This window comes from Coturnix japonica, chromosome 15 (assembly GCF_054131305.1).
Source record: "Coturnix japonica strain WE chromosome 15, WE-NBRP24, whole genome shotgun sequence".
Lineage (NCBI taxonomy): Eukaryota > Metazoa > Chordata > Aves > Galliformes > Phasianidae > Coturnix > Coturnix japonica.
The window spans coordinates 17,573,856-17,601,770 of NC_140677.1; the positions used below are offsets into that span (position 1 = coordinate 17,573,856).

A 27,915-nucleotide genomic window follows, 5' to 3' on the forward strand; every position below is an offset into this window, starting at 1 on the left:
GCTGAGATTGAGGGTGTGTGGTTTATTGCCACTGAACGAAGTTCTGCATTGAAACCTGCATGCGTAAGCACAAAAGACATCAGAGGTACAGGAGCCCTCTGTGTCTTGGCCAATGATCTCTGTAGTCTGGCAGCATTTTCTTCTAACTCTCTCATGACAGATCTTGGCTGTTCATGCTGAAGAACTGGCATGGAGTTGAACACAATCATTCTGCTATTTCAAATGGCCATTGCTGGAGCAGCAGCTGTGTGCCCCAGTGTCCTTTGGAAGCCAGGCCTGGTGTCCCCATGCCCCTTGTGATACTGTTGGACTGTTCTGCAGTAGGTAACTCCTGGTGCACAGCTCCCTTTTCCATTGGGAAGAAGAATAGTGTACCAGTAATGAATTTGAGGTCATCTTTTTGGGCTCCTGCTGTGTTAGGCAAATGAAAATACTAAAAGGGTTGTGTTCCTCATCTGAGAAATATCTGATGTCCTGGCTTTTGTTCCACAATGGCAGAGGGACTCTTATTTATAGCACATGCCATGCTGAAATTTGCTAGCTAACCAAGCTGTTCCCTTATACCTTCATGTATCAGCTTAGTACCCAGTTAGAGCTAGTGCTACAAGAGACAGAGCAGCAACTCTCCCAGGAATAACAAAATGAGATTCCCATGCCACTGTGTGAAATACAGTATTGTGTAACCTAGACCAAAGATTATAGAATCATAGAATATCCTGAGTGGGAAGGGATCCATCAAAATCTTTGAGTCCCACAGCTGGGGGAAGGTTATTACTCTCCCAAGTTCACAACTTTGACCACTGGATCAGGTGAGAGCAGGTCTCACCTCCTGCATTCCAGCTGTGCAGCAGCACTAAGTTCAGGAGGTGGCTGACAGTACTATTCCTCAGCACTCTTCTGTTTTTCCTCAGTCAGCTGGCTAAAGGTTTTGAGAAGCAGAGCCTCTATTCAGTGGACTTTTTCTCTGTGAATTTGTCTAAGTTAATGCAAAAACCAATTCTGGACTCTAAGACTGCTAGTGGAATGCAGGTGCATAATGCCATTGTACATGGAAAAAATACACTGCTCATGCAACTGCAGGCACTGCTCCCTGTAGAACATGCCACACCTAAACTTTGTTTATGACAAGATGGGAAGGACCACATTTGAGGGCTGTTTCATGACAACTAAAATCCTAATTAATACAGTTATCTTCATTTGGTACATGATAATTTCTTTTCTGAAGGAGGTGGATGTTAATGTAAATGCAAATAATCAATTAAAATGAGGAATTAATTACTAGCTTACTCTTTACCTGCAGTTTTGTAGGCAGTGTTGGGTAATGTACATCCTTGATGCATGTAAGCTCACCAGCTGTGCAGTGCACTAGAGGCAGCTGTATGGTTCTTCAAGCAAGACTGAGAGTCAAAGTGTGTGACAGCATGGCATCCTTTAGAGGATTAACTGTAATTGTAGGCTGCCATTATTTGGCAGAGCAGGCAGTGCAATCAAATGTTTACTGCTGGGGATGAACTAAGAAGCAAGAGCTTTATGCATGTGTGTGTACATGCGCGGGAGGTGGCCCTGGTACATCACAGAGCCTGATATGAAATGTGCCAGTACCTGCTGCTGCTCTTTGGCAGCCCATGAAGGAGACCCAGCAGTCATGTGCACAGGTCCAGAGCTGACAAAGTGCCATGGCTGACTTTGAAGCTTTTCGTATTTTTAGCATAGCTGATGACAGAGATACTGACAGCAGAGTGATCCCAGCTACCTTCAGCTGAGAAATGATTCATGCTCTGTAAAAATAAAGCATAATGTAAGCAGCCCTTGTCTGTTCTGAAGTGAGGTCTGCAGCTTAGATATCCCCAGTTTCCAGTTCCTTAAGAGAGACTTTTATTCTTAGTTGAGCGTGCCTGTTCCTGATCAGCTCTCCTGAGAAGCGTTTTGTGGGAGTTCTATCTTTTGCTCTGCTTGGCAACCAGGTTGAGTGTTAGGAGATTTTAAAGGCAACTCAGGTCCACTGTGGCATCCCCAGTACTGACATGTATTGCTCTTTTCTCCATTTCAGTCAAATGTTGGTCCCTTCAGTGAAAGAACCTGGTAAGAGGTCGTGCTGGCTGTGTGTTCTCTCCAACCATTCTCTTGGTATGTTATCAGAGAGACTGTGCAAGCTGGTGATACCAGAGCATCTTGTCCCTACCCATCTGCTCTGGATGCTTTTAGAGGCAGAGCAGAGAGGATCTATTTCCAGTCAAGAATCACATGCTTTCTGTGGGAGAATCTGGATCTTTAGCAAAAGATTTTACATATACTTGAAACAGAGAAGGGGGAGGGAGGGAGAGTGGAGAAAAAAAATCTATTTTAGTAATGCTTGATGTTTATGAGGTCTTAGACTATTTCAGCAAATGACACACAAAGGCAGCCATGGTGGGGAGAAAATGCCTTCAGAGAATTGATACCTCTTTTAATCAGTGATTTGGGCTGTACAAAAGGACATTCGCACAAAGCCAGTAGCCGGTGTGGGAAAGTTGATGGTGCTGCTTTTCTATGCTCCTGTGTTCCCTCTTCCTTCCCTGACCCCAAATGCAAGAGCCAACCTTTGCTCAGAGGCCATAGCAGTCTCTTAACAGCATGTGAGTTTTGGTTTGTTAATAATGTGCCTCCATCACCTCCAGTCCTGACAAGTGGAGATCTTCATCAAAGACCACTGGGATTCTAGAGTTGGGAGATTGTAAAAATGAGCATGCCAGCTGAAAATGAAATTGCATAGACTCCGGCACAACCGATACTGCTTGCTTATCCCATTCTTCATACATGTTCACACAGATGAAATGACTCAACTCTGGAAGCTGAAATAATGATTCAACCAAAAGCTTCAACAGCAGCTGCAGGATGGCAGAAAACCTTGTGGGTGGACTTTCAGCTCTTCCAGCAACTATGTAAAACCTTTCAGACAGTCAGGTAAGTGGATTGGTCAGACAAATCCTCAAGTCTATCTTAACAGAAGGAATCACTTGGGTTGCAAGTAACGTTTCTTTCCTTCCTTTTACAAGCTTGACTGCCACTTTGTAAATGGCAACATTGGATCAGTACATCAGCAAGGAATTATAGGGCTGTGATCCTTTACATAAGGCTCTGCGACATCCTCTGGGGGATCTGTATGGGTAAGAGAGCTGGGTGTGGGAGAGGAAGTCTGAGTGGGTAGCTGAGTAATTGAGCTTCTGCAGTGTTGCTTGGAACCAGTCAGGCTGATGAGGAAACAGCACTGAATGCTTCCTCCAGGCAATTCCATCAGCTCCAAAATCATCATTAGTTTTGGTGTTACTGCAGGAAACTTCATGCAGTTCCAAGCCTGGCCATAAGCAAAGTTGCTGCCTACCAGCAACTCTGGAAAGGAAATTCTCATTGATTTTCATATGCCCAGAAGCACTCACAATGAATAGGCCTTATAGTTGTCAGTGTATCTCAGACGTTTGGTTGTATCTTCAGATGGTGAAAACTGACATTGCTTTGTTGCCCTTCTAAGTCATTTTGCAATGAATGAAGATTGGTCCTTCTGTTCTCCTTCACATGAAGGTCATGTAACTTTAGTGGCTTTGTGCTGTATGTTCTTTCTAAAGGGAAATGAATGTACAGTTGTCTTTTATTTTGCAATGATCTTCTAAAGCACTCAGTTCAAAGACTGGGTGTGCTTGACACACTTTCCACCAATTTCTTTCAGATTAATGATCCTCTGATGCCTCTCATGTGATTGGGAGGGCTTTGATGGGGGAGGAGTCTTTGAATAACAAGGGAGGACTGGAAAATCTGGGGAACTTCTGTTTTGGAGACTTTGAAATTATACTGATATACTGTCATATTGTTGAGCTGCTGCAGTATCTCAAGTCTCAAGGTCATTTCATAATAGATACAGAAATGATTCTTGGTTGACTTCTCTGCTGTTTTCTCTGCTGCTTGGGGAAGCCCATAATAAGTTGCCCACCAAGATTACCAGTAACTTCTTCTCAAAAGCATCTAAGACTAGGGTGCTTCAAATGAACAGAGAACCACACCACCCCTCTACCCTCCAAGAAAAGGTCTCACCCTGAAGCCTTGGTAAGAGGGCTGACAGGTGCATGTTTTTCCATCCCTCCTTTTCCTCTCAGTGATGATTAAGAGCATCAGCTGCTATTCACTGACAGCATTTGTTTAAACATTCCTCTCACAGGTAGTGGAAATATGAGTTGTGCTGGAGGCCTACTGAAATTGGGAGTCAACTTCTTGCACAATCAGGCTTTGGATCAAGGAAATGGGTTGTTAGCTTAGCATACTCCAGAGCTGCCTCCAGAGGGTCCCAAAAATGAGAGCTCTCTAGAAGCTGGAGGAGTCTGAAAGCATTTACAGGAACAAGCTGTCTTGAAAGAGCTGAGGAGGGAAAGCTTGAATGCTGCTAGAGTTTGAGCTCCGATGCCCAGAAGTATTGCTACCAGGAAGAAAGAAGGCAGCAACTTCACAACTAGCAGCAGGAGTCAGATCTACTTTCTAACATGTCCTTCTGGGAGCTCCCCAGGGCCTAGAGAGGGCTCACTTCATCAGTCTTTGCCATAATGGGGACACAAACAGAGATTTTCTGCTCTATTTGGTCACTATTTTTCTTGCTGTTCATATGAATTTGGTGTCTTGGAGGCGCTTCCTTCAAATTCCAGTTGAAGATAATGCAAAAGTTCCCAACAGCTCCCAGAGGCAGCTGTGCACATGGTGTGACTGCACATGGAAGAAGATCCTGGTGTGATGGGAGGAATGGCTGTGGAGTCCTTCTGTAGCAGGTGCCACGTTCATAGATCTGATCTTCAGGAAGAATAATCTCTGAAGGGAAAGCGATGACTGCCCTGTGATGCACTGTGCAGCTGTAAGTGGTGTTTCACTTTGAGGAAGTCAGCAACTCATGTCAAAGGTCTTGTTTGCACTTGATGCTGCCTCAGAAAGCCTGAGTCACTCTTCACCCTCATTCACCCTGGTTACATGTGTTTACTCTGTGGTTGTGTGGTGGTTGGGAAAGTCCTCAAGTACAAGGGAAGACAAATCTGTCTTCTTCCTAAAAACTTAGTCCTACTGCTTTTATAATGAGAAGGCTGGTTGGCATGTCAGTCCCAACATAAGAGCTTGAAAAAAACATAGTTTTGCTGTCTGCTTCTGCTCAGGGATCTGAGCTCCAAAACATGAAATACAAGTTACTTTTATGTCAGAATAGAATATCAGAGAGTACCCTCTCAGTTCCTGCCCCAGGCCTAAGTCTCCATCAGTATGAAAAAATGAAATGAACAACTTTCTTTCCTATTTTTTTACGCTGAAGGATGTTTGAGTGTTCAGCCAAAGTTTGCTGCTTGCTTCTGTCTGTGTACATGGATATCTATGGAACTCAGTATTTTCATGCGTTACAAGAGTGTGCCCAGGTATAACAGCATATGGGTTGGTGACATCAGAATAGTGGGACAGCACAAAAACTGGGCAGCTGCCACCATTTCCCAATCACGAAATTCAGTTTCCTCTGTCAGTTGGTGTAATGCAGCTGCTTGAGAGTCTCACTTTTGTTATTTTGCTCCTTTTTCCAAGTTAACAGTAAAAGGACATTCATGAATACCCTCTGGCTTAGGAACTTGAGGAAGCAGAAACTGAGAGCTTTAGTCACTTATCTTCCACGGGCTGTCCCAAAGGGCTTTGCATTTCAGCTGTTATTTATGGCTACCAGTAAAGGTGCTGGTTGGTAGGTTGGTCTGTTTGTTTGAGGCAAGACAGAGATAGATATGGGGAAATGGAAAATACAGCCCTCAAAAAGTGGAGTTAAAGTGATAGATACACTTCAGTCTCATAAAAGAGTTTGACTGCTCCCAGGTGCCTCATGAGCTGCTAAGTTCAAGAGACATGAAGCAGAGCTGTCACTGGGGCTGATAGCTTGACTGTGCCAGGGAGAGTGGGTATGGCTGGTGGCGTGTGTTCATGCTGATGGCAGGAAGCAAGTGGACCCACCAGCCTAGAGCAGAACACAGCAGGCTTGGGCTGTGCGTCCTCAAAACAGAGGAGTAGCTGGGAGGCATCTTGGGGCAGTGTGAGCAAAGGGCAGTGATCTGCATTGGTTTGTGAGACACTCTGGGTGTACTTCAATCACTAGCCCTGCCTCAGGGCCATGTTCAGATCAGAAAGAAATCTGCAAGTATTTTCTCTTTTGTTTTTGTTTTGTTTGTTGGAAGCTGGGGCTTTTTGGTGGTGGGTATGTGTGTCCCACAAGAAGCTATTTCTAGCCTAGTGTTATTTGGGTTGGGTTTTTTTTTTGTTGTTTGTTTGTTGTTTGTTTTTTTTTTGAAGGGGAACCATGCAAAATGCTTAATTGTTGCTAACCAAACCCTCACTTATCCAACACCTTTATCCCAAAGCCTAAGGTGTGATTTCTTGGAATGTTATGCACATTTCACTGGGAAAAGTGACCCTTCCCAGAAAGAAGAGTTACCAAGAAGCCAACCTCAGAAAAAGACCTCAAAAAAATTCCAGTTTTATGAAACATTTCTCAGAAGGCAAGAAACAATCCCCTGCCTCCCTCCCTGTGATTAAACAAGGCTGAGCGGATGGGCAAGATGCAGCTTGACAGAGAAGGGACTTATGTGCACTGCTGTTAACCTGGCAGAAGCCAGCAACTCCCACCAATACCTACAGTGAACCAGGACTGGGAACGTGCCCCAGCAACAAGAAAGTAAGAACTGAGCAAGAAGAAATAGGTATATGCCAGTGTCTTAATTCCATCTTCAGGGGAAACTTGGCACAGAAATCCAATGAAAAGAAAGGAAATAGTATTCTTTTTGGACCTGGGGAAAGTTTATGGGGAAAGTTTAACTCCATTCACCAAGGTGTCAAATAGCAGGTGAGTGAACTTGAAAAAAAGAATGGCACAGCTCAAAATATTATGGCTGTAGTTTGCCCTACATGGTCCGCTAGTGCCAAGATGACTGCTGAGAGGCTGTTCAAGTTACTCTGGTAACAGACTTTTGGGAACACTGACATAAGGCACAGCAATAGCACAGGTGATGTACTCCTCCCTCTTGTGTAATTCCATCAGTGACTACCTTGCCCATCATCAGATTTGAATAAGGTCCTTCAAACAGCATTAAAAGTAAAAAGAATGGTGCTAATAATCTTGTGGCTGCTGATTACAGTAGGCATCCTGTAGTTCAGCTGCAGGGACATCATAATGAAAGTGTGAGATGTGTTGTATACGGACAGACAAGCCTGGTTCTGCTCCACAATGATTCCCCAGCCTGATGGGTTTCCAGCAGTGGGACACAAGTGCCCTGAGGACATCAGGCCACAGTGAGTGACTTCCATGATTGCCACCACTGCTGGCTGTATCAGCAGGGGATTGAACACACTATAAGGAATGAGCTCTGAAAAGGGCCTCTCTTAAAGGGTCAGGGCACACAGGAAGCAGTGAAAGGGTGCAAGTATTTGTGGACAGACAGCTGACGGGAGGCTGCAAGGCTGCTATTGTAGCATATTTCACTGTTGTTCAAAATCTATGTGTATATATATAATGGTAAAAAAGCTGAAAGAAAGCAATAGTATGAAGGTCTGAAATGGAAAGCTGCAAGAAACTGAAAAAGCAGTTTTGAAGATCTATGTGCCTGGGTATGGCTGTGGGTGGAAGACAGGGAATATGGCATAGATCTCTTGCAGACTTCTTCCACAGTGGAGAAGTTTACCATCTTTTCCTCAACCTTCCTGTAGGACTTCCAGGAATCCTGCACTCCTTCATTTTGAGCCTTGAGCTGGCATTTTTAAAGTACTATATGCGGTGGCTACAGGGGTGAACGATAGATAGAATGATAGATAGAAGAGAACTGCATGTCTGTGTAGACATTTCTGTGAGTTCCTGTCTTATACTTTGTTGGTGTAGTGCCTCAGCTCTCAGAGTTTGCCAGTGTCCAAGCAGTGCCCTGGTCTGCCTCAGAAGAGACCTGACTGCAGCGAGCAGGGCGTTTTCAAATTCTTGTTCATATTTGAGAGCTCTCTGAATTAGTGGCTGTTTTAGGTGACTCCTATGCTAGAAAGAAAAAGGAAGCATTGGTTTGAATTGTTGATTACTAGTGTTTCACAATGACCTTGCAATTGCCTGCAAGCAGAGTCAACCATGTATCAAACACCAGGATTAAGCAACAGCAATGTAATCCGGCCTTGGGGTTATTCCATGTACATTCCCTGCTTACTATGTGGTTTTGAATTTCCCTAAAACAGTATTTTCATGAACTTAAGCAGTGAAAACAAAATCCCCCTTCAATGCTTTTTTGTTCCTTTTTGTAGATGTTACTGTCTCACCAAGAAGATGAATTTGATCATGAAATGCCATGCTTCCATTTCTCAGTTCTTCCTCTCCCTGAGTGAAGACCTCTGTCCCCTTTGTCTATGTTGTAATAGAAAGATCTTGTTGGTAGCTCAGGTAGGTGCTATACAGTACAGGCTTATGAACATGTATAGGATCACAGTACCTGTACATGGGACAGCTGCTTCTGCTTCACTAAGAACAGTGTTAATCAGAGCTGTTAATCAGAGCTGAAATGGGAACTGGATCTCCAGTCGTTACTTTTATTTATGTATATTGCTCATACTTGCCAAAGTGCAGGCCCTCTCCTGATCTTGGAAATTTCCACTGGCTCCACTTACACAGGGTGTCAGGATTTGACTTCATGTGTTCAAAGCTACCATGCTGGTCAAGGTTATTCTATACATTTTTATTTAGTAAAACTTGTTAACTCTGGACTGTACCCAGTAGAAAGCCAAGTCCCAGCTCTGCTGGCTCTGACATGGTTAATAACATGCTGTGATGCGTTTGGACTTAGATCTCACTCCTCTATGGAGGCAAGCCAGCCTTTGTCAGAAAGCAAAATAAAAAGAGTGTAAACAGAAATGCATTAATTTGGTTGTCCATACAATATCTGTAGATTGAAAATGATTGAAAATGTAGAGTGAAGTGGAATTGGGGTGGGAGGGGAAGCAGAACTCTCATTGGCCTTATGCAGGAGTTCTGTTTCGGTGGAGGAGATAAGATAGATGTTCTGTGATATTTAGCTTGCTACTCTGTTTTGCTTTGTCACGAATAGAGGAGTAGTATAAAGGGAAGGCAGTAGGCAGAATAGCTCTTGCACTTGGTCATGAGCTGGGAGAAATAACGTGCTGTAAATGTTGCAGCTGACATAGCAGAGGCCCATTTGACCTGGATTACAGGGCAATAAATGCAGTCAGGTGATCCAAGGGTGTCGTGCATAAATTTGCCAGGTAGTTAGGTGAAAGCAGATCAGGAAATAATTATGGCTGATAAGGGGAGTTTGTAAGGAAGCCAGCACCTGTGACCATGAGAAGTTTTAATGATTAACTGTGATTTAAAAGCTAGAAGCACATTCTCCCATTTCCTATCAGTCAAACCCAGCTGATCTACATCATTAACTTCTGAGCTGCCTGGATGTCACTGCTGTGCATGAACCAGCTTTAATTCAGGGCAGCCTCTGGGATGTGAATGACAAAGCTGGTTGGTTCTGAGAAGGGCATGGGCTTGGGCCTGGATTTATTCTGAGGGGAACTCAGCCCTTGTGGAAACTGCCAAAGTTCACTGTCCCCTGGGTAGGAGACATGCTTCATCATGCAATGATGAAAACAGCAGATGTAAATAAAAACTGCTCTTGCCAGTGCAATGCTGAAATGACAATCTGTGGTTGTTCTGCTCCTGTAGCATTTGTAGCACAATATGGCACTAATATTTTACTTAATATTTGCACTACAGGCTCCGGTTTTGTAGGCTCATGCAAGAAGATGAGCACAAACTTCATTCCTAGAACTGGGAGCACTGGTCCAGACCCACGGGATTTCATCTTTTAAGCCCCTCTTGCTAATTGCAAGGTACTGTAAGCATAGGATTGCACCTCAGGAAATGAAGAATCTCAGACCCTGTTAGGTGGATCTCATGTTGGTCAGGAAAAATGACATTAGATTTATGCATCCTGTTACCACTTCCCAGGGTTGCAGCACCATGCAGCAAAGCACCGCAGAGAAAAATGCCACATCCTATGCTTGCTTAGCTATGTCTTCTGTTGGCTGCTCAGCCTAACACAGGTGCAGAGCTATCCTTTGCACTCCTACCATACAGCTGTTATTATAGTTTTTTCTAATTGATTTTACTCAATTAACACTTGCTAATTAATTTCTATTAATTACCTCTCTTTTAGAGACCTGCATGATTAGGCACACTTAAAGAGATATAAATCTCTGCTCGGCCCACTTTCATGAATGGCAGCCCATGTACAATCAGTAGCAGATTTTGCCACTCAGAATTGCATCTGGCAGGACAAGGTGCTGATGAGTCCACTGTGCTGGACTCATGCGGCACTTGGAGGTGTGTGTGCAGCGCAGAGGAGTCGGAGCTGTTAGTGTGGGTTGCTGGGAGCCACGTGCTGTTAGTGTGACTGTCCAACATCGTGCTTGTAACTCCCATATCAGTCTGCACTGCTGTACCTCGTGGATAACCTTGGCCTAGATGCAGACTTCACCATCATTTCTGAGAATATGATGCTGTTAATACATCATCTGTAATCAATAGGCCATGGCCTTCATTCAGGAAGACACTTAGGAGCATGGTTAATATCTATTATGCAGTCTGGTACCTTGATTGTGGGGTTTTTTGTTTGTTTGTTAAAAGCCTGCTATTCCATTTAAAATTGGATTTTTGCTAAACTGAGGCTCTTTTGCCTACAAAGGACATCATCCAAGTCCTGACCATGAGATGCCATGTGCTTACAGTATAAGGATGACTTTGAAGCTGGTAAATGCTTACAAGGGCTACTCAAAAAGTATTTCCTCTTGTTCTATGATGTTGGCCCACAGCATCAAAGAGAGATGGTGGTGGTATGGCAGTAGAGTGAAAATTAAAAGAGCACATTTATACCTGAGCCTGCATTGAAGAAGGGGGCCAGCGAGCTGTATGGGATGCCCTCCCACAACAATTTGTGAGATTTTAAATATCCCAGTTTAGAGAAATTAAAATTATGTTAAATATATATATATCCTCCTCAGTTTCCTCAGAAATAAGAATACTGGGGAACGAAAAGAGGAAGAGAACATTTTCTTTCTATCCATTTTCAGGAATTTCATTTCAGTTCCAACATTTTTTAACCTTCAATTAATGCCAACTATCAGAATGAAGCAGCATTTGGACCTAAAAACACTGAAACTTTGCCATTTAGAGAAGGTCAAACAGTTTTCAAAACGTTTTCATCCAGTATTTTTTAGCAACTGAAATTCATCAAAACTAACATTTTCTCATGAAGTTGTTCTGTCTCAGCTGGCATTTTCTGAGGCACAATGCTTCTCAAGGGATCTCTTTGCCTGCCCAAGGGTTCAGTCCTTCCTTTTTGTCACCAGCTTGCCTCTTATATAAAACAGCCCACAATACAGTTTTGGATCCCAGTAAGTTCCCCACACCCCAGCTCACAAAGCCAGACCCCAGGCCAGGGGTTGTGCTTGTACAGGGCTCATCCCACACCTCCGTTTCCCAACACAAACACCAACTTAGCAAACAGATGGGCAGTATCTCTTTGAGATACTTTTTTGATACTTTTTTTTTTTCCCAATGATTCTCAATTCAAAAATTATCTTTAAAGTAACCTTGAAAGGTTAGGCCCCTTGAGACTCTATGTTTTACTTTTCATTCTGCATCTGAAAGCTGTCCTGAATAGCCCAGGTGCCTACAAATCCTAATTACTTGCTTGTTTGTGGATGGGATTTAATGACAAGTGGCTGACTCCATGCTCAGAGGCTCAGTGTCTGGCTCACATTTGGCTGTATCTTTGCAAAGGCAACAAGTTCAGATTTGTCTATGCTCATCTGTGCAGACGTGGGTAACATGTCAGGGCTAAGCTCATAGCCTTGTCCCTAAACAGGCTCCAGCAGAGCTGAGCAACTCATACTAAATAAGGGAGAAGAGACTAATGCTTTCAGCAGGAATTTATAGAGGCTGAGTCAATGGTGGGCAGACATACACCTGTGGGTGCTGGCTGGCATGAGTACCAGGCATATTGCCAAATGACAGCCACATTTCCCCAGAAATAGACAGAACTGTTAAAAATAAAACACAAAACTCCACATTCTCTGTAGACACTGTGTCTCTGAACTCCATCAATTTGGAAATCAGAGCAATACAGAAGGAGTGCTTCAGTACTTGAATAGAAAGTAAACGCTCCAACTAGGAGGAGGGAATGTGGGCAAGATACTGCCTCTTGTCAAGTCTGTTTGGCAGGAAGCTGGTGAGCACAAACCCTACCCTTGGACGCTGCAGTGCATAATATCCAACCTGGAAACTGAATCCTGGTGAAAGACGGAAAGAATCACCACTCACTCCTAAGTGAGCAAGCCCAGCCAAAAAAGACCTGGGGTACCGGTGGATGGGAACCTGTACGTGAGCCAGCACCGTGCTCTTGCAGCCCAGAAAGGCAGATGTATGTTGGGCTGCATCTAAAGCAGTGTGGCCAGCAGGTCAGGGAGGTGATCCTGCACCTCTACTCTGTGCTGGTGAGGCTTCACCTGGAGCACTGCATCCAGATGAGGAGTACAGTACAGGAACGACATTGACCTGTTGGAGCACATACAGAGAAGTGCCACAAAAACAGTGCATGGAATGGAACACCTCTCCTATGAGGACAGGCTGAGAGAGCTGGAGCTGTGCAGGAACAAAACAAAAAGCTCTCAAGCCATGTAGACTGCACATGGTGGTCAGTTGTTGGTTCTAGAATAAAAAAAACCAATGTCCCCAGCTCAGAGAAGACACAAGTAAATCAGAATTCCCTGTGAAACCATTTTGGGTACCACAAGCCTGTAAATGAAATTCAGTAGTACAGTTAACACTCACTGGGTCATTATCTGTGCTAATATGTTGAGGATATTTGGGTTAAACTTATAAACACCAAGCTCCTGTACAGTTTTAGGTCTATGCAGTTTTAAAAATCATTCCTTTTGCAATAAAGAAATACCTAGAAGCAGCATCTCTGTTTCTGGAGCTAAATGTGGGGTAACACCTCACAGCAACACCTCATGCATCTGACACCTTCCATTACCCACAAGTTCTCAATTTGAACATTCAGTTGCGATCAAATTGGCTTTCTAGAACATGTATACAGAAAGAAACAACAAAGCAACCTCAAAATGTTACCAGATAAACTGCAGCCCAAATAAAACTCCTTAAGAACAATGTGGTATTAAGAAACATGCATTCTTTAACACAGCACCAAATACACTGGGATCCTTCTCTCCTAACACGCATGCCAATAGAACACATTCCTTATAGTCATTTGGGTAAACTATGCCCAGTATTTGAAGAGAGGTTTGCAGCTGTCTTGAGATCTCGACCCCACCTCTCTCATTCACACACATTCGCTTATTAATGATAGGGCTAATCCTCCTTTTAACAAGCTAGATAGGTATGCTGATTCTTAAGATGCTTGCAGAAGGCAAGATTAGCTTTGCCCACAGCAGAAACAGGTACACTTGAATGTTTCAAATTAACTGAACTGTGACTCTGCACCGCTGATCACAAGCCTCTGAGCTCAGCCAGTCAGACAGTTCTCAACCCACCTCACCACCCACGCATCTGTCCCACACTTTCTCAGCTTCTTTATCAAAAGCCTTGCTGAAGTCAAGGTAGATTATATCCACTGCTCTCCCCCCATCTATCCAGCTGGCGATGCCATCATAGAAGGCTAGAAGGTTGGTTGAGTACAATTTTCCCTTGGTGAATCCACAATGACTATTTCTGATGACCTCCTTCTCTTTCAATTGCTTGGAGATGGCATCCAGAACAAGCTGTTCCATCAAGTTTCCAGTAAGACTGACTGGCCTGTAGTTTTCCAGATCCTCTTCCTTGCCCTTTTAGAATGCCAGAGTGACACTGGTTATCCTCCAGTCTTCAAGCACCTCTCCTGCTCTCAAAGATTATGGAAAGCGGTTCAGCAGACTCCTCTGCCTACTCCCTCAGCATCCCATCTGGGTCCATGGATTTGTGCACACTGATCCCAACTAAATGCTCCCCGACCACCTCATCCTCAACCAGAGGGAAGCTCTCCATTTCCCAGACTCTCTCTTCCCGACGAGGTCCAGAAGTCCTGAGGTGGAGCCTGAAATAAAGACAAAAGCAAAGGAGCTGTTCAGCATCTATACCTTCTCAGCATCCCATATTACCAGGATAGCTCCCTCATTCAGTAGGGGACCCACGTTATCATACCTAGTCTTCCTTCTACCATTAACATAATTGAAAAAAAAAACCTTATTCTTTATCTCACAGTCACTTATGAATCATCAAGCTCTACAGTACTAACTGAAGATTCTGGTGAGCATCTACTCTGATGTGACTTTTTTTTTTTTTTTTTTAAAAAAAAAACAAGACAAAAAGGCAACAGGGTGCCTGATGGACTTTGGCTTTTGAATAATACGTTCAAAGCATTGTAGAGGATCAATCCATTGTAATCATTTTTCAAGAAATGATTGATAAGGAAGACAAACTATTTTATTTTTCTGATCACACTTAGCTCAGGGTGAAGAGGAACACCTTAAAGCAGCAGTTCTTACCCAATCTTTGCTTTTTTTTGGGTAACGTTACAGCTCCTCTCTAGCAACTACCCAGACTATTCAGTTGTTGCATTTGCTGCATATTTGACAGGACTCGCATTTCACTTTCACCAGGGCTGTTGCTGTGGGTCTCCTCTGAATACCACAAAGAGTTTCAACAATCACCTTGAAAGACTGAGCTTTTTCAAGCATTTCTCAGTGGTAGGGCAAGGAACTACACAGTCTACAGCAAGCAGTTTCTTCTCACTGCCTCTCACATACCTGTGTCTCACCTCAATTACAACACAAGCTTTACGCTTTCCAGAGGATTTCAGATAGCAAAAGAGACAGGAGAACAAGTTCCCACTCAACTTCCTAAACTTCCTACTCAAGATCAACCAAATGAGGGCAGATAGTCATTGTCATACTTTGTATCTCAAATTCACAGAAGAGATGTGCTTGCCTCCTCTGACACATTCAGGTTACTTCAAAAGCCAAAGGCCACAAATGATTCATCTGGTGGGGATACTGACAGAAGTGTGTGTGTTTCTGAGTGTTCACCTTTTGGCCTCTAGCATAATCTCTTTGTAAATCTTTTGACAATAAGCTGATAAATAAGAAGTCACTCCACCAGGGGACAAGCTGAGTCAGCTGCCTGAAGAAGCCATGAAGTCAGTGGAAAATCTCCAACATATCTTGGAGATGAGAACAATGATCAATCAGCCACTCATTTTCTGAGGAGCAGCAGATTTTCAACTCAAAGTTCACATCATCTGTGCTAAACACTGAAGTTTCATTCCCATACTCCAGTCAATGAGAGAGATACCACTTATATTCTGGGCTGAATATAAACACAGTCCGTGTGAGTGGTAACAGGTACAAAATTACTTCTGCTCATTTTTCAATCATAATAGTATATGCAACTGCCAGGGGGCAATCATGAATTGTCTCCAAATACCATTAAAATGTGAATGAAAGCAAGAGAATGTTACTACTGCATCCACATCCATACAGAAAAGAGAAATGGGGGAAACTGATTCACACAGAGCAACATCTGCTTCAGAGCAGATATTCCCCAAAGGGGTAACACCTGCTGTACTGGCTCAGGACAGTCAAGCAAACTGAAGATCAAATCTGAACAGCTCTTAAGTATTTGAAAGTAAAAGCAGATTGGTTTCAGTCAGCATGGAAAGAGACATCTTACACATGCAGGAGCTCTAAATATATGTTAGCATATCAATTTAGCAGTGACAGGGGGCTTAAGGTCCACCTTAACGTGACAGTATACATGAACAACAATAAAACACACATTAAGGACTCACCTTTTCCCCTGTGATGAGTGTGAACAGCGTAGACTGAAGGAACAAGATTCAACAGAAGATCTCCACAGTTCTGAAGCACTTGGGAATGCTTTATTCTGTCAGCACATTTGGCTGAGAACTTCGAGGAGCGTAACAGCAAGCATGTGTGACCTCTCTGACTCCTGAAAACTTAGAAATTGATTGTTTAAATTCCACACACCACACAGAAACAAACTTACTTATGACAACAAACATAGATTACTGTGACATAATTGATCTAGTTAAGGTTTCTCTCCATGGGAAAACTTAAGACATTCCATTTAATAACAATTCAATGTCTTTTTTATGGTACGTTTTCCCAAATTAAACTTTAAAAAGTGTTGCCCTGTACAAAGCCTGGTGCACAGCTTGGAAACCAAGACAACAAATCCTGAGGGAAGCTGCTCAGATTGGTTTGTTGCTGAGATAAAAATGACTAAATGATAAATCATCGTGCAGTGATTGCTTTCTATTTGTCAGATGTTATCATAAAGGGAACTTGTATACCTGCTGTGGTTTTGTGATATTTTGTTGCCGGTATTCCACACCAGAATATCATGTGAAATAGCAGGAGCTAGAGTTCATATTCTGGTTCTGTTTACTGCTTTCTACAGCCATTTTGGGTCTTCAGATGGGAGGGGTGGCGCTCCCAGAGGACCTGGTGGGCAGAGGAAGGAAAAACAAAAATCTAGAGCTAGAGCTGGAATGTCATTGTAGCAGAAGTAATTTTGTACCTGAGGATTCCTCCCCACAAACCACTTCATACTAGATCTCCAGCAACTGCTTGCATCTCTCAGACACATTTACAGCTATTGCTGGAATCAGGAGGTTCCAGAATACATGAGATCTTGCTTAGGTAGTTTGAGAGAAGGAAAATCAAATGTATTTTTAAAAAGTGACCACACAAAAACACCCAAAGCAAGCAAGCAACAAAACCACTAACCCTAAAATCCTTAGGGCAGTTCACCATTGAATGGTATCTCAGAAAAAAGTAGCAGGTCTCTTTTGTGCTAATTACCATCCAAATGACTCTTAACTTTTTATTTCCACATACTCCTCAGTGTAGAATTACTACCAGGCAGGATCAAGGCTTGGAGAGATGTTGCCAGGACAAAGCCAGTCCTGCAGTTAGACTGTGCTCACCACCTTGGAAAATTCCTGCTTTCTGCTGAGCCTGAGACATGCACTTACACATCTCCCAGATCCAGCTGTAAAAGTAGGCAAACCTGCTCTAGTTTGGACTTAGAATTAGCAGGCACAGGAAAAAGACAGGCATCTGACTTCAAATACCCAGTACTGATTTGGCTCAAGTGTTCCTCTTTTTATGCCTCCAGACATTTTCTCCCGTCCCCTATCGGTAGCCCTCTCTGCAAGGCAGTCATCAAATAATATTCACCATCTTGTCTAAATAACCACCCCAAGTTTTGTAGCCTACCAGGATGGAAAACCTGTTTGACTGCCCAAGCTTTGGCAGGAAGCATGATGAGGTGCTAAGAAAATAATTCTGCCTACAAACTTATTGTAGCTGGATGGGGCTTTTGGCTGGCTGTCAGCTCTCCCTACACATTGTCTCACCAAGACTCTCCCTTCGCTTTGTTCCCTAGCAAGTCTCTGCAAGAGAGCAAAGAAACCAGGATTAAATATATATGACAGAGGCAGGCCAAGACACACAATCTGAATACCCAGACAAAGTACAAGACAAATATAAGCATGACAGAAGAACAAACATCATAAGGGCTTAAGTTTAGCATGAGTCCTCTGTGAATGTGATTGGAACAGCTGCACCTTCCAGCCCTGTAGGTTCTGTTAAAACATGGTCTGCGTTACAGCAGATCCCAGAAAGAGAGACAGGAGGCACCAAGCATTTAGAAAGAGGCTGTAGGGGTTTGACATCATCGTGAATGCCACCAGGACCACTACCTTCAAAATGGCACTGGAGGCACCGATGTAAAATGAATGAGTACTGTGAGTCCCAACCCAGACCTGCCCAGGTGGAGCTATAGGACTTCAATACATTGATTGAGAAAGGAGGAAATAAAACAAGAAGGCTGTCTGAACAGTCCTCTCCTTTGATGCCTAAAACAGGCACCCAATGGCCCCTAACACCATCCAGAGCACCTGGTGTGTGAGTGTTCTGTCAGTGTAGCTCCAAATGCGCTACCTGCTAGAGGTGAGCTGACAGAAAAAGACTGAAGGAATACTGCCCAGACACAGCTGGTGTTGAATTCTTAGTTTTCCCAATGTAGTTCTCTATGGCTCTGATGCAATACTCTAGACTCTAATTTTTTTTTGTAAGATTGATGAATCTAAAGGCATCTTTCAACTGTGAAGGTTTTGAAGCATTACCATTAGTAAAACACTTGACTGTGAAAATGTTGGGTATTTAATGTGACCTCTGTCTTCGCATATTCTGCTGTGCAGCCACAGCACAACACACAGTGCTGAGGAAATCCCACCGAGTCTGGCCGCATTGTCAACTCAGCAAGGAAGCCAAAATCTCTCAGGAAAGGCTATTCTAGTGATATTTCCAGGGAAGTTGTGGAGAGCTGAGACATTTTTGTACCAAGGCCAATGCAGACCTGTCCAGTGCCTCCAAAAATGTGGAAGATTTCCTCCAAAACGATGTGTGTGAGAGAGACTTTTTCTGAAGTTTCATTTACTGATGAAAGCAACACAGAATTTTCTTCTTTACCCAGAATGCTGCATTTCTTTTGGTGGCAGACAAAGAAGTGCCTCTCTCCATCATTCATGCGTATTTCCACACTACTGAACAGATAAAACTTGCCAAAGATTAAAAGGAAGAAATCTTCTGCCACAAGTCGTGATTTTTAATGAAGCGTTTTAAATATTCTTTTGTGAATAGGGAACACCAAAGCAACCGACTCCACCTCATATAGCTGATACTTCTTCAGGAAACAACCATCAGCACCATGAGAACATTCACTGTCATACTGTGGGGAGTGGTGAGGTATAGACAGCTCAAGGAAGCCTGAAGCCAGAGTGTTTCCTATGAGACAGTAAACCAAGATCTTCCTCTTCCCTGTGACTCAGTGTCACAAGTGGCAAATTGTAGATGACTTCTGGCTGGCTGAAGCCATAGCCATGGTATTAGGGAGCAGGCTGGCTGCATTGAATGCATGTATGAATCTAGAATGGAAGCAGGACAGTAGAGCTGCTGAGGAGGCCCTGTGGCACAAGTGCCTCTGTTTCAAAGCCCAGCTAGCATCAATCATGCTGTGAAGATATCAAATGGAGCAGCAGGCACATCAGGCCTCTTCTTTGTGCTTCATGTGTGAAGAGTTGAGGAGGAAAAAGAAAACAAAACAAAAAATAAAAATCAAAAGATTCACAGCAAAGGAAGAGCTAAGAACTAGGAAAAGAAACACCTTCTGGTCACAAAGAATAAGCAAAGTATAAATGAAACTTGCAGTCACCTGCTGGAGAAAAGGCTGCAGGATCATCCCTGCTCATGCAATGCACAAATCTCTTGAAAAAAATGCCACCTTTCTGCCATTCCATTCACGTCGTCAGGGGCACTGTCTTCTTTCATGCCTGTAGCTCTCCTCAAGCCTCATGACTGATTCTCACCCAGATCTCTCTCCTGTTTGTCCCTACACAGCGGAAGGACAACACTGAAGAGCAAAACATCCTTCTGAGTTTCTAAGAAGCCTGCACTACTCCTCCCTAGTGATTAAATAACCTAAAAAAAAAGCTTCACATTAGAAAACAAGAAGAGAAAAAAACAAATGGTACGAAGACAAGTTCGCATTCTGTCTTAAAACAGGTTCCACTACTGTGTAACATGGTTGAGGCACAAAGCCAGTCTCTTCCAAAAAGCTTCCAGGGACTGCGACACTACAGCCTGCCCAGGCAATCTACTCACGACTTCCTCCTCCTCAACTACTCTACAAAGCTGCATCAGCCGTAACAACTTGTCTGAGAAACATCACAAAAAAAGAGTGCACAAGGAAACTCTGTGATTCCAGACCATTTCGTGCAGCTAGCCCAAAGGAAAGGAGGTAAGCCCTGGTGAGAACTGTGAGAGTCTGGCAACTGATTTAACAGCAGCTTCTACCTGAGCTGCTGCTGTCCAATCCTCACAATGGAGAGTGCAAAAATTACTCATCCATGAGGAAGAAGAAATCCATATTGGACTGACTGTAAGCCATCAACTCTCAGTGCAGGGCCAGCTTCTATGAGCAGTGTTCATAAACATGAACATACATTGGACTTTCACTTTAGGAGCACCCCGTCTGTGATCCACTCACCTGACTTGTACATTGTTGTGCAGACAGGAACCAAAGTTGCTGTGTGATCTCCACTTCTTCACTCACTGGGGAGGTCTGCTACAAACTGTAGAAACTCAAGAGATCCTGGGAGGACATGGCACCAGAAGTAAATAAACCATAATGGTTGGTGTAATCTAACAGCTCTGAGAAGAGCCGGTCTTGATTCCATTGCTGCTCTGTACACTGATATTTCTGGTACTACAGATGCTCCAAATGAACTAAATTGGGCCACTCACTAAACAGAAGAGCTCCTGGAACCATTTGGATTGGAAGACAGAACTGGGCTCCTTCTCCCACATGCTAATGTGTCAGCCCTCATGAGAAAGGGATGCAGTCAGTGATGGAGCTGCCATCTGCAGTGTTCAAACAAAGGAGACTGACAGTGCCAACAGAAAAGTACAGCTGTGCTATGGAAAGCAGATGCTTTTTCATAAAAATAAAATGACACTCATTCACTCTGTGAAAGGTATTTCTTGCAGAAAAATTGCACAAATGCCAATATGGAATCCCCTTGTTTGTCTCAAGGGGTACCCAGCTCTTCAGGTGCTCTCTGACTTGAAGAGTGCAGTCATGCACCAACCCTTGGCATCTGGAAGCACCACATAAAGAAAAGAGTAGGAGGCATTACTCCCCCTTGTTACAATATGAATATTACATGCAGAAAGAAATAAAATAATACAGTCAGAAGTGTAATTTTGCAGAAGCTAATCTCATTTTTTCATATTCAATGCAACGTCAAGCCCATCCTCTCAAAACTGTGATGTGTCAAGTCTTGTGAGTGGCCTAAAAGCCAATAGGCCCATCCCAGTACCTCTGCCAGCTCACCCACTGCAACCAGACAAGAACAGAAGGGTATCCTTCAGCAGCATGGAAGCAGAAAACAGCCTGGGAACCCACGGCACATCACAGCACATGGGAGAGGCACACCCCATTGCCAGTGCTTGAGCAACTCTGCTTCCACTTAGTCACAGAGTGGATGTGAGCAACACTATCTTGGACTCACCCACAGTGGGAAGCAACAGCCTTCCCACAGAGCACCCCTAGGCTCTCTACTCCCACTCGTGGTCTTCCCTCCTCCTAAATCTGTCCTTGCAGCTACAGCAATGACTTTGCCATCAGCCTTGCCCAATACAGTCATGCCCTGGATCTCCCCAGCCAGACAGCCAAGCCTCCAGCAAGTTCTCATCCTTCAGGATCAGAAAGGAAGATGCTAATTCACTGCTTAAGTGGGTGGAGGTCTTTATTATGTTTAAGGCCTGAGAAATCTCATTGGTGCACCAAGAACCCCAGAGCTCCTTCCTAATTACACAGCAGAGCACCACGATTCATGTCAGCAGCTGCCTGGTCCCCTCACCTCAACCCTTGCCGTTGTAACACAACAAATCCGAGTGGAAGTGATTAGCAGGTTGCAACCACAGTTGCCTGCTCCCCAGCTCCCACATGAGCAAGGCACCATGGAAGAGCCATGGGCACCAGTCAGAAGCCTGTTGAATCATGCTCTTCTGCATTGCAACAGGGCAAGCTGCACTTCAAAACCCATCACCTAGGTTGTTCTCAGATTCCCCACTGAAGACAGGAGGATGGATGGAGAACCCAGACTGAGAGGCATTTTTAAATTCCCAGGGGTGGTTAAAAAAAAATCAGAACTAGCCCTGGGGCTTTTTTTGTTTGTTTTTCCCTTCACATTTCTCTTTCCTTTTGGTCTGATTAACTTTGGTGACTGGTTTGCAAAATTCAACCAGGTTGGGCCTGATGAATCACTCATCTTCAGCAAGCAACTGTGAGAGATTGCAGGCCACAAGGGAGTTGTGTTTCAGTAACAAAAAGACAGCCAAAGAAAAACAAAACGAGAAAGGGAACAGGGAGAAGGAAAAAAGACAGTGGGCCAACAGCACTCATGGACCTCCTTCTGCTGTCTGGCCTCAGCACATTCAATTGTAAGAGTGCCAGACCTCCTCGGAGATCTAGTAGGCTGCTGTTATTTTTAAAGCTACATTGTAGGTAGCTGTTCCATGTGAAAGACTAGCACACTGGATTTATAGGTACTGGCGCCATTAACCCACTTCAGATCCCTCGCTTCCATACATTTTTCCTGCTTAACCTCTTAGAAGGATTCTCCCCTTATGGGTTGTGAATTAAAAAAAAGAATAAAATAGCTCCCTCTACTCAGAGTATACCCAACCCCATGTGTCTATCCAAGAAGCGTCAACAGTTCCAACACTGAGATAGAAAGAGGTCTGAAAACCTGTGGGACTGGATATGAAGGAAAGAGCTTTCACACCATAGCCTTAGTGCCTGTTCCCAGGCTGCACTAGGGCAGGTATCTCTCTACAACAAGAAGTAGCACATTAATTCTGTATTGGTTGCGACAATTATAACTGAAATTTACATTTCTCCATTAAAAGTCATCATCTACGTAATGCTGCACTTACTAACAAATAATCATCAAGAGATTCCCAACCAGTTCTACTAGGAACCTAAACAACTCAGCTTTAGGTTAAGGGTGTGAAAGCTGACTCAAGCTGCTTCCAGTAGCTAAGCTGAGTGAAATACAATAAATACAAAGCAAACGTGGCTTTTCCCCTTGCTGCTCTACACAATATCTGCAAGCAATTACGCCAGCTGAGGCAGTTCAACATGCAGGAGAATAGTTAGGACACTTCATGAATTATTTACAAATCTAGTTATGAAAGTTCAGGCCATAAGCTGAAAAGGAAGCTGGTTAAAGGAAGCTGGATTTAAAAAAAAAAAAATCACACGGCACCTTTTAGCCATTCTTTACAGTGGCAAATTGGAAATAGACAAATACATTTAAGGTCTTTCCTCTATGGCCTTCCATCTCACAGCCTTGTACCTCTGCTAGGATTAAGAGTAGCTCACAGTTACTTTCCATATGGCAAATCACAAATTTTACTTGATCACTTCTGCGTTGTAATCAGTAACTGCAGCTGGATTATGGCATCATTTTTCAAAACCCCTCGAGTCTCACTGTAAAGCAGTGATGAATCCTTGTTCTCTAGTAAATCAAGGCAGTTATTAGCTCACCTCCAGGGCTAATATTCCAGAGGAATAAAGTGCCAAAGTGTGTCCTAGGAGAATGGAAAGGCAACAACTCCTCTGGGAGAGGAATAAAAAAAAAAGGGGGGGGGGGGGGCAGGAGGGGGATATGTTATTTTGTTAATGTAACTTTAGCATTTCTATTCTTAGAGGACATCTGAGGGCTTTTAACAAGGTAGGTACTGTGAACTTACAGTCCAGAGCTCCAAATTTAGTGGCAGTAAACAGTGGCCTACAGTCAGCATTACCAAAAAGCACATCAGTGACCTGTCAGCCATGAATCAGCTCCAGACAGACAGAAGACAGACACACTTTCCCCATGTCAGCAGGGCACCATGCCTGAAAGCTGAGAAGTATCCTCTGTTTAAGTTACTTCCCCTCAACAAATCATGTATGTACGTATCTCAACATGATGATGTGGGTGGCTTCACTGGTCTTACGCTCAGCGGACACCCCTTATGATGACTGCCATCTATTGACCTGACCATCTGCTCAGGTGTCTTTAGGGAGCTGGAGACCAGCTCTGCAAACATCAGATCTTCTCCAGTGCCTCCAAAGGTCACCTCCCTGTCTCCAAAGCCAGTATGGATTTTATAAAAATCCTCTTTCCAAGAATCTTATTCTCTCTTCCTATCCTTGAAGAAACGATAAACAGCCTTTGAGCTGGTTAGTGAGGATGCATGATGGCTTCCTTTGGAGGAAGACTTTTAATGCTTTTTATCCTCACCAAGACACGTCCTTTTTCAGTTCTGAAGTGCTACAAGAAGCAGCATCTCAAACTAAGGAAGGGCTGGAGAGAAGTTTAACCTCTGACCAATGGTGATCTCCATCTGATGTAAAACTACAGCATCAAAAAGAAACACATTCCTTTCTGTAGTCTAGAGAGAAGACAGAGATGAGACACAGACCATGAAGGAGAAATGGGTTCAAAAAAAAAACTTCTCGCTCTGCATGGCATCTGTCCTCAAGTTTTTCCTCACAGGGTCCCAGCAGCAGAGCTGAGCAATTGATGCTAGTGGGCAATAGCTCTCTCAGACATTTTGTGAACAACCCATAGAGTCTGAAAGCAGCTTTCACAGCACTGGTTTGCAGCTGGGAGAAAGATAACAGTATCACCCAGTAATCAAGCAAAGCAGCCAGAATCACAGAATATTTTTAACCCATAATTAATGATAGTCTCTTAAACTTTATTGTGGTCACAGAGTCAGAACCAAATTTGATTTTTAAAAAATGCAATTATTGTACATAGAAAATTTTGAGAAAATTCACTAAATCCTCAAGGAAAGTACAATGAATATTTTTTAAATGAAAACCAAGCTTATGGATTGCTGGCTGCTGAAAGTAGCCTGGTAAATATTTTTGTTTTCCAATATGCAAAACAAATACTGTAACAGTTGCTGAGCCCTTTCCCTTCCATGGCTCCAAACCTACCCAGTTTTCAAAGTGGAACAATAGATGCCTGTCCTCTGTTTTAAAAATCAGTAACCATTTCCCCTATGTATTATGACCTGAAGGTGGACTGGACAGTGGAAAAAAAAAAGCCAGGAGATCCATATGTACTGTAGGGACTGCAAAATATGGACAAGGAGCAGAACCTGCTCCTGGCAAAATAGATTGGGAAAGTGACTAGAAATGAAGCTTATCATGCCACAGCTTGAACCACCCCAAGCAATTCACACACACCCATGTCTCTACACAAAGGCAATGAAATGGGAAGGAAGCATAGTTAGGGTTTTGCACTGCTCAAGTCCTATGCAGTTTCAGACAAGAGTAAAAATCTTATTCAAGGATTAGGAATTGTCCCTCAAGGGAAAACCCTGGGGCTTCCAACCCTCCCAAGAAGGTCACTAATGGGTACCAGGAAACAAGAGGAGACTTGCACAAAGGGAAGGAGCTAAATCTCTCTGCCCATGAGTAAGGAAACTGAACAGACAGATCCATGCACTCCAGCACTGCGGCACAGATCTCAGAAAAAGAGAATAAGAAACTGTGGCATCACTTAACCTATTGCTTCTAGGGCTTTAATGGCATTATTTAGCCTTTTTTCTCAAGACGATTTCCATCAAATTCCTAGTTTTGTAGGACCACCTAGATCAAGATAACTCCAAATCAAGCCATGGCTCAAAGGAATAGTCTTTAAATCCATTTGTCACCTCCAATGCTACCAGTTTAGCACAGTCAAGTTTCATGCCATTCCAGATACCATTTCTCATTCATGACTGCTTAATGAGGCATGTGGACCACAAAAATTCAAGCTGCAAAGACCAACTTACTTGTGGCTGTTCAGAGTGCTTCTGCAGAGCTGCAGGAGTATCCAGGAGACAAGAACATGCTCCTGTAGCCGTATCTGCTGCAGTCTTGTCAAGCTTGCCAGACTTAGACACCTTTCCTGCACAGCAGGAGGAGAGGTCATCATGAAGTCATCAGGAGTGCTGTTCCTCACTGAGGACAGAGGATCCTGAAAATACACTCAGACTTTGGTCAATCGGGGCTAGGTACAGGGCTCATGTGGAAGAATGATGGGTAAAGGAGAAGCAAGGACAAGGAGAGAGGTGTACATAGCCTGTCCCTGGTTCTCTCACATGTCTCCCTGCTCTGTCTGGGAGAGCTGGATCTCTTGGTTTTCCCAAAGGGCAGAGTTAAATCAAAGAGGGCAGGAGCAGGCACAGCTTTATTTCAAGCATGCCTTGGTTGCTCAGGGCAGTACAACTGCAAGAACTGTGAGGAAGAGGGAAAAAAAGCATTTTGGAATTAACTGCGAGTGTGCTAACTGTAAGAAATAGAGGCAGAAAGGATGGCAGAGATAATTATTCAGTGTGCTGTGTTTGTTTCCCTTCTGGACACAAGATAATGAGATATTCTTTGCCAAGCAGAAGAATATTCTGGCAGTGGCATGCTCTGGCTCCTGCAGGATGGAGCTGCAGAAATCAACTGTCCCCTTACCAGCACTGGACAAAAATAAATAAATAAAATGAGCGCAGCTTTCCTGGCAGCGAGAGAACAGAACACACCATTAACTGACTCTTCTTGGGCACCATCTAACCACTCACTATCCCCAACCTGCATAGCTGCCCAGGTTCCCCTTTCCTCTCTAAAAGCTAGAGAGTTCTGCTCCTGCTGGTTTCACCAGTATTATCCATCCTAGTTCTATGGTACCAGAGCTGTGACACCTAACGGATACCTGTCACCTCCCTGCCTTCTGCTTTCTTCCATAGAAGAAAATACTGCTGAGAAACTATTTACTTTTCATTTGAGAAAAGGTCATTGACTTGTAGTGTAAACCACTCTTCCCTGAGATAATAGAAATGGGAAAAATACCCTAAAAGAGAAAAATCAGCCTGGAGTCTCTTCTCCAGTTCTTCCTCCCATATCCCAATCAGACAACATGACAAGGCTCTGAGTGGCTACAGCCCCTAGGAAATGAGGACAAATTTCATCTCCCTCATGAAGTCTGCCTCAGACAGTGCCTTGTTTGGCTCTGAGCAGGAAGCAGGGCTTGTCCTAAATAGAGCTGAGGTGGGTAACAAAACAGGAAGATTCACATCCTGTAGCATCACAGGAACAGTTCCACATGCCTGCTGTGTGTTCCTAGGAAGGCCTGTCAAGGTGTCAGAAACAAGCACAGGAAGTGGAGCAGCAGCCAGTTGCACTTCCCAGATGTTGCCTTTGAAATACCCTTTGTTACGTGTGCTCATCACATCCAGCTGCATCACAGCATTGCAGAATGGCAAAGGATGCAGCACAGGAAAAACCATGTTATGCATTACATCACAGCACTTGGTCAAAGGAAGCAATACACTTTCTTGTGCACAAAACAGTGCTCTGTGCTGATTTCAAGTTCACCTTTTACCTGTCACTGCAGTTCCTATGTGGCTTCATGTACACAAAGAACACAAGAGCATAAACATAAAATGCAAAGAAAAAAAAATCTCCTACTCAAAGCTGCACAAGAAAAAATAAAGCTAATAAACTATCACGGACCCAGAGTACACATCTACCTGTACACAGAACTGTAAACAGCTACAGAGAAAGTCTGCATGCTACAAATGCCACTTTGTCTAATCAATCCAAAGACTGTTAAAACACAGGCCTGGTTGCTAGTCTCAGCAGTTTTGGACTATCCACCTCAGCCTATGAATGCTTTCACCATTTCTTTGTTGCATATGGATATATCTGTCCATTTGGTGCAGCAACAGCTGTTTCACACACAGCAGTGGAAGGAAAGAGCAAACATACCAAGAAGAATGGTGACTGAAAGAATATATGCTTGGGGAACAGAACGCAGAGAAAACAAAAAAAAAAAAAGGGGGGGGGGGGAAATTCTAATGAGGGTGATGAGTGCTGGAGTATAGATTCCTGTCTGGCTTTAAGAGACTTAGCTCCAGTGCTGTAACAACACAGCTGGAGCACGTGCAGTCTGTGTATAAGGGCAGGTAGTGACAGGATGAGGGGAAATTAAATTAAATTAGAAGACTAGAAGAAACTCTTTACTGCGAGTGTGGTGAGACACCGGAAAAGGTTGCACAGGGAAACTGTGAATGCCCCCTCCCCCTGGAAGCACTCAAAGCCAGGCTGGATGGGGCTATGAGCAAACAGGGCTAGAAGGAGGTGTCCCTGGGGTTGGAAGTAGGGGATCTTAA

The 27,915-nt window shown here is 43.6% G+C and overlaps 2 long non-coding RNA genes across 3 annotated transcripts; one reads left to right on the top strand and one right to left on the bottom strand.

The window, feature by feature from the left end:
• The first annotated feature begins 18 nt into the window (after positions 1 to 18).
• Positions 19 to 13,025, top strand: LOC107319555 (uncharacterized). 2 transcript variants are annotated; one of them, XR_001557857.3, is made up of 6 exons: positions 19 to 324; positions 2,051 to 2,127; positions 2,809 to 2,943; positions 3,036 to 3,146; positions 4,190 to 8,443; positions 9,782 to 13,025. It is a non-coding gene; the product is annotated as an uncharacterized LOC107319555 (long non-coding RNA). The 2 variants fall into 2 exon arrangements; XR_001557853.3 differs by lacking the exon at positions 9,782 to 13,025 and having other exon boundaries at positions 19 to 320; positions 4,190 to 5,150.
• Positions 13,026 to 13,239: 214 nt separating this feature from the next.
• LOC107319556 (uncharacterized) lies at positions 13,240 to 25,518 on the bottom strand. Its single transcript, XR_004308779.2, has 3 exons — positions 16,437 to 25,518; positions 15,912 to 16,072; positions 13,240 to 14,159 (listed from the first exon to the last, which is right to left on the bottom strand). It is a non-coding gene; the product is annotated as an uncharacterized LOC107319556 (long non-coding RNA).
• Between the last annotated feature and the right edge of the window lie 2,397 nt (positions 25,519 to 27,915).